At 41.5% G+C, this 13,949-nt stretch overlaps 1 pseudogene; it reads left to right on the forward strand.

Annotated features, from left to right (window-relative positions):
* The first annotated feature begins 8,478 nt into the window (after window positions 1-8,478).
* On the forward strand, window positions 8,479-9,112 carry LOC105526004 (annotated as a pseudogene).
* Window positions 9,113-13,949: the final 4,837 nt, after the last annotated feature.

The following is a 13,949-nucleotide window of genomic DNA, read 5'->3' on the forward strand; positions in this document are numbered from 1 at the left end:
TGAGCAACATTTCTCCTTATTGTTTTAGCTTGAGAGTCATATCACAGAAAAAATAGAACAACAGCAGGGAGACTTTGGGTATTTATGGAATGTTTTGGGGGTAAAATAGTTCAGAAAAAATAATACAACATTTTATCCTTACTTATTTAGTCACCAAAATGATGTCACCTTGCATGAGTGCTGATCTCTAGAGTATTAGCAAATGATTAAGTTTTGATAAGCTTCACATAAAAGAGCAAAGAAATGTCCATGTCTACCCCACTGACTGTTCGAAGGCTTGTGGTGTCTTCCTATTTTAAAGAGGAGGAAATAGAGATTCACTGAGGTTCTTTTAGGAACTGACTAGAAATCTCAAGGAAATCCCATTCTTGAACTGAAATACTAAGAGTATCTATGCTTGTATCCAGGTAAAACTATATGTGTTGAAGAGAAGTAATTATGACTAATATTAACTTGTGAAGATGGGAAGGCAGGAGAGATTTAGGTTAAATATAGGAAGTATTTAGAGATTGGAAGGGCTAAACAATGGAAAAAAGTGGAAAGCTTTTTTTTTTTTTCTTTTAACATGGAGTTTCTAAAAGAAAGAATGAACAGCTTTCTTCCTGCTATACCCTGCAAGCAATTCTGCCCGGAAGGGGGTGGGTGAAGGAGGCACCCTATGGATACTTTTCCACCCTGTGAGTTTTTTCTTGGGCCTAGCAAACAAAGGCCCCCCCAATTTACTAACTTACCAAAATGATTTACCAGCTGTCTCTTCCCCCAGGAGGTAAACAGGCAATAAAATAAATGAAATTCCTATTCTTCATTACTTGACCCCCATAAATCATCATCCACCCAGGGTGAGCTTTTATCTCTAAGGCGTCACAAAATATTTTGAATGCTATTTCCTTCATTTTTGAATGAATAAACAAAGAATCCCATGATGATAAGTGTAAGATAATTCTGTAAGCAGTAACTGATGAATTTCAGAAAATGGAGACTGTGTGTGTGTGTGTGTGTTGCGGGGAGTAAAGATTCTTGGGGGCTTCTCAGTTTCTTTTATTCTGTGCCAAACCTTTCCTAGGATTAAATCACTTTCGGAACTTCAGGTCCTCACAGAGCAGTTGATAGATAAGATCATGTGGGATATTACTTTCCACATTTGGTTACTTATGCAGTTTATCTTAAACTAAAAGCTATTGTGCCCAAATAGGGGGCTTTTGTGTGGTGCTGGTGAACAGGGGGTTGCTATCCTGTCACCATGACAACAAGCATTTGCATTAAGAGCAGGCTCCTCAGGCCACATTACAGTCACGTGGTCTAGAGGGACCCCCCCCCCTTTGAAGCCCCTGTAATCTTTTCCGAGCTGATTGTTAACATCTTCTAAACATAATCATTAACCATGTTCTGTAACAGATAATTACCTCCTAGAGTTAGCATATTCTATCCCTGGTCTGTGACATTCATATAGGGTAAGACCTATTTCAGTGTTACTTTACCTAACCAAGGAAAATAAAGCAATTTGACTTCTTAAAATCTGAGTAAGTTTCCCTTTTACAGAAAAATATGGTGTTGACCCTGGCATCATGTGTATCTGTCATCCTGTGCCCCAGGGCTGTTCTTTACCCCTGTATCTGAATACCTACCACAGGGAGCTTCCGAAATGCCATGGGCTCCTTTCTTCCTTCTGTATCTCCTCATTTTCCCATGATGTCTGCATACTTATTCGAACTTCTAGTGCCAGTTTTTTTGTTTCAGATTTATTGCATTCACTTACAATAAATATTAGGGGCATACAAAGATACTTTTCTTTTTTTTAAGTAAGTTTTCCCTGTGGATTTCTCCTTATCGCCTAACATCATTCCCTAAGACTCCCCAGGCTTGCGCCATGACCCAGGAAATTCATGTTTCTCTCTTGGCTCTTGTACAAGGGAAAGTCTCCTGTTTCAAATTCCCTAACCTCAGCTTATCTTTGAGGGGTACATTGAAAATTTCAGGAGAGCTAGATGAAAAAAAAAAGAGTGCATGAGAGAAAAAAGGCAAGAAAAAAGACAACTCCAAATCCGAAGCCATGCTAGAGATTGATCTTCCTAACATCTAAGGATATAATTGAAGCACTGAACTATAATATCCTGTTGTCATACAAATAGGGTGCAGAATCATTACGATGATAAAGAGTGCTTAGGTGTTTTAAATGTCACCTGGCTGGGGTACCCAGATTCTAGAGGTCAAGCATTTGATTGTGATACCCCGAAATACCTCTTGATGGGTTGGCGTGGGACCAGGAGGAGGGAGACTGGGAATCATACATGTCTACTCCCCACCCTGCTCATCTTTCTTTGCCAGTAAAATTTGACCAAAATGAGCACCAGAGCTATACAAGTGCCATATTTTCTGAAATCCAAATGAGGACCCATGGTAAAGCCATCATGCTTGTGTTGGTGATAGAATCAATGTCTCCAAACTCATACTGCTGAAGGAGGTAGTCAGACCTCTACTGTGAAAGAGCAAATGGCCCAGGAGAAGAGGCAAAAAGTCTACCTGCTGGATGAGGGGTGTGGGGTTCCCTTGGGGAGGAGCCGCTCTGTGCTGCATACATACATATATACATATATCTAATGTGTCTATATGTCTAATATATGTATATATGTGTGTATATTATGTATATATATAATTTTTAAACGAGCCAGTCTGGTCTTTAAAACAGCAGCTGGCTGGACCACCTCTATCTACTCGATTTGCTTCTGGCTCCAGATGACTGATTCCTACAGCATTACAGCTCCTCTTCCTCCACCTCCTCCTCAAAAAGCCCAGAAAATGGGGCCAGCTCCCTATTTGTGCTTTACTCCAGGCAAAATTTCTATCATAATGAGCTCCCTTGTGATGCAGAAACCAATAAACTTGTGCTATGAATGGCCAATAGTGAACCAAATGATACATTTCTTTTTCCCAATTGAGCATTGTTTTATTTAATATGCTCATACCTTTCTAATGGTAGGTATAAAATTGTCATGTGTCTGGGAAAAACAAATTGAGCTCTGATAGCTTGTGTATGCACATGTGTGGAAACTTCTTTAACACTAGCATGAGTGAGTCCTTCTGTGGTGAGGTGTTAAGACCGGAGACCCCATGCGGCCATGTTTCTGAAGGCCCAAAGCAGAAGAAATTCTTGAGGTACAGAATATAATTATCCCAAAATGGAAGGCAGCTGAGGTTCTGGAGTTAAGATTTCCTGCTCTTACACACAGTCGGGTATTTCAAGAACCTTGTCATAACCGATTGGACATACTTTTTAGGGATGAACGGCAATGTGCTGGGGCAGGGAGGCAGCAGCTGGCTGTTTGGCCAGTCCATTGTTGTGCATTAATTTCACTTTATTTATTTATTTATTTTGGTCAGAGCCCCAGTGGTGATGGAGCTCATTTTGAATCTCTCTGCCTGCCACATGTCAGTTCCAGAAATATTCCAACACAGCGTGGCATTTGTTATGTGTTGTGGGATCCAGGCTGATCAACTGGATCCAATCAATGTAGATGAGCTTTATTCACTAACAAAATTAATAAACATACGTTGTGACTTGAGCCAGTCAGAAGACAGCTTATTCATAACATAATAGTTCAGTGCCTCTGGGATGAACTGATCTAGTTCTTGATTCATCTCAGGCAGGCAACAGTTCTGTTATGAACACAAATCAGTATGTGGGGGTTCGCAGAGGTACTGTCAGAGAGCTGCACTGATATCCATCAGACAAACCAATTAAATCTGCACTCATCAGAGTGCCCAGTGCAAGTGCCATCAGTGCCCTTGAATATTGCCAGGAGTATTAATTGCCTTGGTTTGGAAAAATAAATGTGTTTCTATCACTGATGGAAGCTATTATCTGGTGACAATGTTCTAGTATCTTGGTAATGTCTTTTAATTAAAACTGAGGAATAAATTCTGACCGTGACCACATGTGTATGCTATTCAGGGAGCAGGTAGAAAGAGAGATTTAATTTTTCTATTTCTTATATGGAATAACACACAAACTCCATTTAATGGCTTACGAGAGTCGGCATTACTGTCTTCAGTCTGCCATCTGATCATTCCCTGTCCCTCTCTCTTCGTGCGCTATTCTCCCCAGATGCTGGCTGCCTTCCTGCCTTAGGACTCTGTGCTTGATAGCCTCTGCCTGGAATGGTTTGTCTCTCAGATGTTTGCATGACTGGCTCTCTCTTGTCACTTACATCTCAGCTCAAATGCCACCTCCCCATGGAGACCTTCCGCCATTACCACATAGTAAGGCCCCATTCCCTCACTCCCTATTATATCATCCTGGTTTATTTCCTTTCTAGCACTTAGTGCCCCCTGAAAGTCTCCTGTTGAATAGGTTATTTGTCTATAGCGTAACTCTCCTGAGTTCTCCACTGTGTCCCCAGCTGCTGGCACTGAGTCTGGCACGCAGTGGTGCTTAATCAACTTTGCTGAATGACTGAATCTCTCTGGCTCCTATACCTGCTTTTGGACAAGTCAGTGGGTGTAGGGTTTAGAGGGCAGAACATTTCACCAAAGGGTTTAGATGCTGCTAGTATGGATGCTACCTCTAACTTACGGGGTGGCCTTGGATAAGTCACTCAACCTTTTTGGGCTAATTGACCACTTCCTCAGCTCTAAGACAATGTTTCCAAACGCTGGTTTTGGTTGAGACGGGAGCAAGCTGGGTAATAGGTATTTTCTGTTTTAATCATCTGAGTTTTAATCTTGAAGGGGATGGGAATGGGCTATGGAATTTTATCCCGGATGAGATGGGAGAGAGGTACCTACGAAGGGGCCAGTATGCAAATCATTGAATAGCTTCCACACTATTTAACAAATATCCAGTCGGCATACCATCTGGGAGAATGGTTTTCTTTTGTGACCTGTAGCCAATGAATATTTACAGGTCAGTAAAGTTAGATTATTAGTAAATGAAAAAACTAACACTCACCTTAGAATAGTTTCTGCATAGATCCCCAAGATCCAGTTCCTCTCACATAGCTTGTGAAGAAAGCTTAGGCAAAGCTCCAAGGAGAAGCTGAGCTGTGAGTAGTAGGAAAAAGGTCCCTGTGCTCCCCTCCCCACGGGGCCCCAGGCTGCTCTTTTATCCTGTGCTGAGGACAACCCCATCTTTCATTCTTACCCAACACATTCAGGTTCAGGAAGCCTGAAAAGCAGATTCATGACGGGGTGGCTATATCCTTCCCAGCTTTAAAAGGCACTGCACCGTAATGTGTTTTTAAAAGACCACAGCAGGTTGAAAAATGGTGAAACACAAATGACAGAGTGCTTGTGTGAAAGTGGAGATACTATTCCCAAGGGTGGGGACTGAATACTGTCTTCTGAGAAAAACAGAAAATGGTGCTGTTAACTAAAAACAAGAACAGGACAATCAACTACACATATATTCTTCAAAGAAAATGAGGCGATTTTCACTAGAAGTTTTGGAGCAGTAGTTTTGTTTCAATAGATATGAGTGGAACTGATGTAATTTTCTGATATGATTACTTGTTTCTTGCATAGCAACCATCCAACCTGCCCCACTACATTCATACACTAAGTGGAATACTTTTTATTTTCCTCCTGAAAACCAAAACAGGAAAAAAGGTAACTTTTCAGAGGAGCTTTCTATTGAAAGAAAACTCTCTGCAGCCAGTGAAGAATTTTCCTGTGCTCTACACAAAACATACAGTTATTTTATATGCAATCAGCTTACGTTCACCCAGAAGTTATTATTATTATTATTATTATTATTTGAGATGGAGTCTTGCTCTTGTCGCCCAGGCTGAAGTGCAATGGTGCAATCTTGGCTCACTGCAACCTCTGCTTTCCTGGTTCAAGTGATTTTCCTGCCTCAGCCTCCCAAATAGCTGGGATTACAGGTGCCTGCCACCACGCCTGGCTAATTTTTGTATTTTTAGTAGAGATGGGGTTTCACCATGTTGTCCAGGCTGGTCTCCAATTCCTGACCTCAAGTGATCGCCCGCCTCAGTCTCCCAAAGTGCTGGGATTACAGGCATGAGCCACTGCACCCGGCTGCCCAAGTTATTTTATTGGAGGGAGAACATGATACTTTTTATTAAAAACTATTTTGTGTTTTAAAAATTGACTATTTCATACACATTTATTAGGTTTCTGGCTATGATAATTCGATCGCTTATAGCAGACCATTGGCTCTGTCAGGAGCACCTAGAAAATCTGGGTAAGGTACAAAATAAATGTAGGTTTAAAAGCATCAGATAGATACCACGCCTGCTAGAACTTGAAGGGCGAGATTCTGGAAAAAAGAAAGGCTAATTGAAACAAGCCATTTTTAAAACATGCTACTTTCTCCTTGGCACATTTTGTGAGTTTAGGCCTGGGACAAGAAGCTGAGAATTCGGGTAGAGGATTGACTTCCAAGATCCAGGGCAGACTTCTGAGTTTTAAACAATCTCATGAAACTGAAGAATCAAAATCTAGAGTCCATATTTGCAGGGCAACCAGGAGTAAGGGTCCAAGATTCTAGAGAGAAGTGGAACAGAAGCATTGGTTTTCCCTTCAAGGCATTTACTGATTAGTATCTGATAATCTGATTAATACTGAGACAAAAATGCAACCAGAAAACTGATGAAACAGAATGGAATCAAAGGCAGTTTTGAAGAGACAAAATTTCAGTTCAGAGCCCATCAAGAAGGAATAGCCATAGGAATCATACTAGATTCTATGTTGGGACCCATGGATCTTGACTGGGCTGAGGAGATGAGCCTCTGTAAAATGCTTGGCAGAGAATAGGGTGCATCTCTGAAGGGCTATTATATAATGTAGAGCTTCTACAACTTTTCATGTACAATATTCAGCAGTCAATTAAAAATTATGAAGTATACCAAGAGAAAAAAGTAAACTGGAAAAACAGACCAAGAAATGACCCAGACACAGGAAAGATCAGACATTGGTTTTAGAATAACTGGGATTAATTATTCAAGAGAATAGATGACAAAATGAAGAATTTAACTGAGAATAAGAATTTATATTTAAAAAGAACCAAATTGAAATTCTGGAAATAAAAAACACTACAACTGAAATTTAGAACTGAGTAGATGAGTTTAACAGCAAATAAGACACAGGTAAAAAGAGTATTAGTGAGTTGTACAATAGGTGACTAGAAATATTCATAGTGAATCATGGAGAAAAAAGATGGAAAATACATGAATGTGTATCAGACATGCAGAACATGGTGAATAGGTCTAATATTTGAATTCGAATTTAACAAGGGAAGAGAGAATGGGGTAGAAGAATATTTGCAGAGATAGTCAAGAATTTTCTAAAACTGATCAAAGACATCAAGCCATAGATACAAAAATTCGCTGTGAACCCAATGCAGAATAAATACAATGAAAACCATGCCTAGGCACATTATAATAAAACTAATGAAAACCAAAAACAAAGAAAAAAGCTTAAGGAAAGTCAGAGGAAATAAAAAGATATGTTACTTTTAAAGGAACAATAACAAGACAGAAAGCTAATTTCACAACAGAAACAATAAGATCCAGAAGGCAATGATATGATATCTATAAAGTGCTGAAAGAAAATAATCTTAGCTAGGTGTGGAGGTGCATGCCTATAGTTCCAGCTACTTGGGAGGCTGAGGTGGGAGGATTGCTTGAGCCTGGGAGGTGGAGGTTGCAGTGAGCTGAGATTGCACCACTGCACTCTAGCCTGGGTAACAGAGCCAGACCCTGCCTCAAAAATAAAATGAAATAAAAAAGAAAATCATCATCAAAGTTGAATTTTACATTAAAAAATTGTTCAAAAGTTTAACCTAGAAAGAGACATTCCAGACAAATAAAGAACTATATTTCAATGGCAGAAAGATAAATAAAAATTTTAAAGAATGGGCAAAAGGCATAAACAAGTATTTTCTAGAAGAAATACAAATGGTAGATTAACATAAAAAAAGGAAAAGAGAGTAAAGAATAAAAATAAAACTGTTGTAAGTTTCAAAGCATATTTTCGTAATTCCTTAGATCTTTTGGCTGGATAAAATAATAATAGACACTATACCAACCTTGAATAATGAAGCCAGGAAGATAGAGCTTTATCTTTTCATTTTACAGAGCTAATTTTATCTCATCTGCTTTACAGGGAGGAAACACAGAGGCAAAGAGGTCAAGATATGCACCCAAATTTATGAAGGAAGAGGTAGTAGTAGGACTCATATTTTACTGTCCCTGTAGTCTTAGATCTTCTTAGACCCTTCAACTGTTACTGGAAAAAGGCAGTTCAACACTGGTCCCTGTCCTCTTGGGACTTACATTCTAATGGCAGGAGACAGACTATCAAACAAATGATAAGGACTTTGAGGAAAAATGAAGCAGGTAAGAGGATATGAGGCATAAAATTACCTTTTCAGTTAAACAGACCGGGGGCCTTCTGTCAGAGGAGATAGTGTTTGAGCAGTTATCTAAATAAAGTGAAGGAGCCTTTCCCAGGCGGCTGCCAAAGATGGCAGAGGTGTAGGTCTTGGTGCTGCATGGTCAAGGCCATCTCCTGGGCCGCTTGGCGGCCATCGTGGCTAAGCAGCTACTGCTGGGCCGGAAGGTAGTAGTCGTACACTGAGAGGGCATCAACATTTCTGGCAATTTCTAGGGAAACAAGTTGAAGTATCTGGCTTTCCTCTGCAAGCGGATGAACACTAACCCTTCCGAGCTCCCTACCACTTCCGGGCCCCCAGCCGCATCTTCCGGCTGACAGTGCGAGTCATGCTGCCCCACAAGACCAAGCGAGGCCAGGCCTCCCTTTACTGCCCCAGGGTGTTTGATGGCATCCCACCACCCTAAGACAAGAAAAAGCGGATGGTGGTTCCTGCTGCCCTCAAGGTCGTGCGTCTGAAGCCTACAAGAAAGTGTGCCCTTCTGGGGCGACTAGCTCACGAGGTTGGGTGGAAGTACCGGGCAGTGACAGCCACCCTGGAGGAGAAGAGGAAGGAGAAGGCCAAGATCCACTACCGGAGGAAGAAACAGCCCATGAGGCTATGGAAACAGGCCGAGAAGAACCTGGAGAAGAAAACTGACAAATACACAGAGGTCCTCAAGACCCACGGACTCCTGGTCTAAGCCCAATAAAGACTCTTAATTCTTCATGCTTGGCCTGGCTGGCCTTTCCTCCATCGTCTCCCTGGAATGTGCGGGACCCACGGGCAGCAGCAGTCCCGGTGCCACAGGCTGCCTGCGACATAGGAAGCTGGGAGCAAGGAAAGAGCCTTAGTTACTGCCTTCTGATGTTACTTGAAAGCACTCGGAGAATTGTGCAGGTGTAATTTATCTATGACCAATGGGAAGAGCAACCAGTTACTATTAGCACAAGGGAGCCGGAAGACTAATTGGAGGGGCCCTACCTTGTGAGTGGAGCATCTGTTTAACTTTCCACCTGGTCATATACTATACTCTGCAGCTGTTAGAATGTGCAAGCGCTTGGGGACGGCATGAACTTGCTGTTGTACAAAGGGTGTTTATAGCAGCATAGACTAGGAAGATGGGCAACCAAGGGAATACTGGCATTGCCTGTGCTCCTCACCTGTATTTTGTAATCAGAATCAAATAAATTACTTTTAAAGAAAAAAAAAATAAAGTGAAGGAGCAACTCATGTAAGTATTTGGGAGAAGAGCATTCTAGGCTTCAAGCAAAAAGATCAGTATGACTAGAGCAGAAAGAGTGAAGGGGAGAGTGAAGTTGGGACAAATAGCTGTATGAAGCTATGGTGAAGACTTCAAGTTTTACTTTCAGTGTTGGGCAGTCATTGGAAGACTTTGAGCAGAGAAATAACAGGATCTGACCTAAGTTTTGAAACAATGACCCTGACTGCTATGTGGAGAATAAAGGGCACTGAGGATGGATTCAGAGTTTTATATTAATCCAGGGGGTATCATATTAGCCCAGGCAAGAACTGATTGATAGAGGCCTGGACTAGGATGATAGTGGTGAATTAATGATACATAGTTGTATTTGGAATATATATTCTAAATAAAGCCAACAAAGTGGGGAAGTAAATTAGTACAGCCATTATGGAAAATTGTATGAAGGTTTTTCAAAAAACTAAAAATAGAGTGACCATATAATCCGGCAATCCCATTTCTGCGTCAATATGGTTAGGCATTGTGTCCCCACCTACATCTCATCTTGAATTGTAATCTCTGTAATCCCCGTGCGTCAAGGGAGAGACCAGGTGAAGGTAATTGAATTATGGAGGTGGTTTTTTCCCCATGCTGTTCTCAGGATAGTGAGTGAGTTCTGACGAGATCTGATGGTTTTATAAGGGGCTCTTCCCCCTTCCCTAGGCATTTCTCCTTCCTGCTACCTTGTGAAGAAGGTGCCTTGCTTCCCCTTCACCTTCTGCCATGATTGGAAGTTTCCTGAAGCCTTCCCAGCCATGCTGAACTGTGAGTCAATTAAACCTCTTTCCTTTGTGAATTACCCAGTCTCGGGCAGTTGTTTATAGCAGTATGAAGATGGACTAATACATAGGTGTATGTCCAAAGAATTTGAAAACAGTATGTCAGAGATATATCTGCACTCCCATGTTTATTGTGGCATTATTCACAACAGCCAAAATAGGGAATCAACCTATTTCCTATTTTGAATAAAAGAATAGGGATGAATAAAGAAAATGTAGCATATATACACAATGAAATACTATTCAGCCTTTAAAAAGAAGGACATTCTGTCATGTGGGACAGCATGGACATTATGCTAAATGAAATAAGCCAAGCACAGAAGGACAAATACCATGTGATCTCATTTATATGTAGACTCTAAAACAATTGAACAAAGAGAAGAATGGTGGTTATCAGAGACTTAGGGGTAGGAGAAATAGGGAGATGTTGGTCAAAGGGTATAAAGTTTCAGTTAGGAGAAATACGTTTTTTTGGAATTTATTGCACAGCATGGTGACTGTGATTAAGAATAATATGTTGCTATGGGAGGACTGCTTGAACCAGGAATTGGAGACCAGCCTGGTCAACGTAGTGAGACCCCATCTCTATTAACAAATAATGAAGAAAAGAAAAAAAAAAGGCCGGTGCCGTGGCTCACGCCTGTAATTCCAGCACTTCTGGAGGCCAAGGTAGGTGGGTCATTTGAGGTCAGGAGTTTGAGACCAGCCTGGTCAACGTGATAAAACCCGGTCTCCACTAAAAATACAAACAGCTGGGTATGGTGGCAGGTGTCTGTAATCCTGGCTAATCAGGAGGCTGAGGCAGGAGAATTGCTTGAACCTGGGAGGTGGAAGTTGCTGTGAGCCAAGATTGTGCCACTGCACTCCAGCCTGGGTGACAGAGTGAGACTCTCTCAAAATAATAATAAGAATGTATTACATATTTCAAACTTACTAAGAGATGGAATTTCAAATGTTCTTACCACAAAAGTACCTGAGGTGATGGATATGACTATTAGCTTGATTTACAATTCAACATGTAAACATATAGCATCACTTTGTACCCCATAAATGTGTACAATTATAATTTGTCATTTTGCAATAAACACAACAGAAAATAAAATAAAGCCCACAAGATTTACTAAAGGATTATTTTTGTGGGATGAGAAAAAGAAAGGAGTCAAAGATGATCCCAAAGTCCTTAGGAATTAAGGGAATAGAGGAAACATTTTGCATTTGTAATACACCAGGACAAATACCGCTAGAAGTAAGAATAATGGGCGTATCAGCCAAGGCACCTAACATGAGCATGACATGGAGTGTGGCCTTTAGGCATTATAAGGAAATGATAATGCGTGCGTCTAAGTCAGAGTTAGTCCTACCAAGGAACAGAAGTTTCGAAAAAATAATGCTCGTGTGGACCCTTTTTCAATCATCTTGGAAACCAGCCATTCCTCTCTCAGATTGAAGGCAGTACTAGCCCTGCTTCTGGTTTAGAGAAGAGTTCAGACATGGAAGATGGGCTGGTCTCGCCAAATGCTGCATCACAGGTCATGCTATGCTGGAGCTGAAAGGGATCTCAGAGGCTGTTCAGTCCAATTCTTCAATTAGATGAGAGGAAAAGCTTAGAGTTCTAGACACAAAATTACATATATATTTGAAGACTTATTTAACCTCTATGCATACTATATGGCCTTTTGTGCTCATAATTAGCTATTTCTGCTGGGTTCATATCTGAAGGAAGGGAAAGTAGACTCTTATGGCATATACCCTTTGTCTGTTCCTGTTAGTCGTTCGTTGAATTAGAAAAATGCTCGCTGAGTATCTTCCACATATCTGAAACTGTTTTCAGCTGAGAAGACAGCGGTGAACTGGACAAACAGATCTTGCCATCAGGGTCTAGAGGGAAGAGACAGAAAACGGTCAAATAGGTTGGGTGTGGCTGCTCACGCCTGTAATCTCAGCACTTTGGGAGGCCAAAGTGGGTGGATCACCTGAGGTCAGGAGTTCAAGACCAGTCTGGCCAACATGGTGAAACCCCATCTCTACTAAAAATACAAAAATTAGCTGGGTGTGGTGGTGCGTGCCTGTAATCCCAGCTGCTGGGGAAGCTAAGGTGGGAGAATCACTTGAACCTGGGAGGCGGAGGTTGCAGTGAGCCGAGATCACACCATTGCACTACAGCTGAGGTGACAGAGTGAGACTTTGTCTCAAAGAAAAAAAAATCAAATAGATTATTTAGAAATTGTGGTATTATAAAGGAAATAAAACAAGGGTTGTGTAAACTAGTGAAAAACAAGGGAGAACTACTTTAGATAAAGTGGTCAAGGCAGAATTCTCAGAAGAATAAAGAATAGAGTAATTAGAAGTTAACTAAAGAAAATCTGAGAAAATTTCAACAGGCCTTGTTCAGTTCCAGACCCCAAGGACAACTCAGGTTTGGACATTTGAGGTGACCCTTGAGCTACTCTTCCTGTCTGACACCCCTCAGGTTAAGATACCCTAAGTTGCTGGGAGCTTCACCAACTTGGCATAGTCCAATTCATGGAGACCATAGCCAAGAATGGCCTGAGAACCAGTGAAACTCCACACTGGTGGTCTGGAGAGAGGGAGCATCAGGACATTCAAGTTTTGGAGCTTTAGCCCTGTATGTTTCCAAACAGAATCAGCAATGCAGAACTTGGAATGCAGAAGTCTTGAGGGCCTCTTAATTAGTTCTTTGTTCCAGGAAAGAAGTCTGGAAACTTCATGCTGTTGAGAAAACTTCCAAAACAATGAACAACTTGGAGTGCTCACAGATCATCAGAGCCACTCTCCTTCTTCCAACCTGGTGATAATATGTATTTATTCACATGCCCTTTGCCCACTTCCCCCTCTTCTCCCACTCTAAGCTCCCTGGAAGAGAATCTTCGATTCATTTATGCCTCCCGGAGCTCCTGGAACAGCACTGCCTTACAGATAGCAGGTGCTCTATGGCTGTTTCTTCTACCCATGTATCTGGCAATTTGCAGAGCTTATGTTTCATGAGTCTGAGCTTTCTCAGCTGGGGCCTCCCAGAAAGGCTTGGTTTCTGGTCCTCCAGCAGAATAATTCTATCCTTCGGAGTTGAGAACCATCTGGAGTGGAGGCTCCCAGTGGGGAAGATGGAAAATCCAGCGTCAAAATCAGGCTAGGCTAAAGACAGAATGCCCTCAGAGTTCACATTCCAGTGAGGTCCTGAAGGTCTCTGCCTGAGCTGGGGTTGTGGACCAGAATGGGGGCTTCCTGAGACTCCTCTCTGTACTCGGGGCAGAGGGCTGAGCATCTCACGTGCTTTACCATCCAGAATGTCAGGAATCTATCCTAGAATTTGTATTCCGATGGAAACCCTACTTTCCACTGCTTTTCATTTTTGGCCTTGAATCAAAAGGAAAGTCATTCTAAATGAAGAATGTACTTAATGACCTTTCCCAAATGGAAGGCAAGGTGCCCATAGCCCACAATGTTAGTCTAAATCAATTCCTTTCCTAGCATGAAAAACAGTAACTTCCCAGAAAGGGGAATG

This window comes from Colobus angolensis, unplaced genomic scaffold, assembly GCF_000951035.1.
Source record: "Colobus angolensis palliatus isolate OR3802 unplaced genomic scaffold, Cang.pa_1.0 Scaffold57, whole genome shotgun sequence".
In the NCBI taxonomy this organism is placed as follows: Eukaryota; Metazoa; Chordata; class Mammalia; order Primates; family Cercopithecidae; genus Colobus; species Colobus angolensis.